This window comes from Frankliniella occidentalis, unplaced genomic scaffold (genome assembly GCF_000697945.3).
Source record: "Frankliniella occidentalis isolate FOCC.00 unplaced genomic scaffold, Focc_3.1 Scaffold259, whole genome shotgun sequence".
NCBI classification, from domain to species: Eukaryota; Metazoa; Arthropoda; class Insecta; order Thysanoptera; family Thripidae; genus Frankliniella; species Frankliniella occidentalis.
This window is the reverse complement of record NW_026267385.1, coordinates 286,898-288,114: the sequence shown is the minus strand read 5'-3', so window position 1 is coordinate 288,114 and position 1,217 is coordinate 286,898.

Genomic DNA, 1,217 nt, shown 5'->3' with positions numbered 1-1,217 from the left:
ATCGGGCACCCTTTTATCAGCTTCTGGCCCCTCCCTCTTTGGGTGACAGGTCAGCGGTGCACCTTTGTTTCCCCTATAACCCGACGTCACGGGGCTAGCTTCGTTTTCCGTTCAAGGCTTTTACTTACATTCCAAGTAAGTGTTGAGCAGTTGCACATTTCGTTTATCAGTGTACACATATCCACGACTCGTTTAAATGTGACAGGAAAATCATGGAAGACCTATGCTCTGTGGATTTATCCCGTACGCAAAAATTTAGTCTGTCATTAGTCCGTTTTCGGTCCGGAAATAGTCCGCACCCCTGTGGACCAGTCCGCGTTCGATCCGTCGTGCACCGGACTAGTCCGCTTTTAGTACCCCCGGGCGTGCGGACTAGTCCGCTTTGAGGTCGCGGCGGCCAAGTGCGATGCCGGACCAGTACGCAGACAGTCCGTCCTCAGCAGACCAGTCCGCGAACAGTCCGCCCTCACCGGACTAGGTCGCTTTCAGTCCGCCCCATGACGGACTAGGTCGCTATCAATCCTCCAATGGCGGACTACTGGCGAACCAGTCCGTCTTGACTAACTACCGCAGCGGACCACGTCGTTTTCAGTCTGCCCGGGAGCAGCGCACAGCACTGCTAAAAAGAAACAATTGTCTTGAGCGAATCCCGAAACAAGTTTAGAATGCTGTAACTTTGGAAGTTATATGAATATTTGCCTCACATTTTATTTGGGCCATCTACACTCTATTTTAGTGGGGCCATTTTAATTTTATTGAAATAGAAGCAAATTTTTCTGGTAACTCGTAAACAGCTTGAGATAGCAGGTCAAAACAGACAGCGGGTTTGGCTTCGCCTCGTTCCTTACACTCTAAGATCAGTTTTCGATTTACACTGTACTGATATTTTACTTTATTTAGCAATAATAAACATTAAACTTTGCACTTTGCCCAATCAATTTTGGCACGGTAGAGGTCAGCTGTGCTACAGATAGTCCGCTTTCAGTCTGCTCTGCGTGCGGTCCAGCCCGCGATCAGGTAAGACGAGGATGCGCACTACAACAGCGGACTTGTTCCAGGGACCAGTCCGGCAAATGGGTCGGGTTTTGGTCGATCTGGCTTTTTTCGCGGACTAGTCCACTCGCTGACCAGCCGGACTCTTTGCGGACCGAAAACGGACTGATGCCGGACTAATATTTTTCGTACGGGATCTCCCTCACCGACTAAACTGCTTTAAA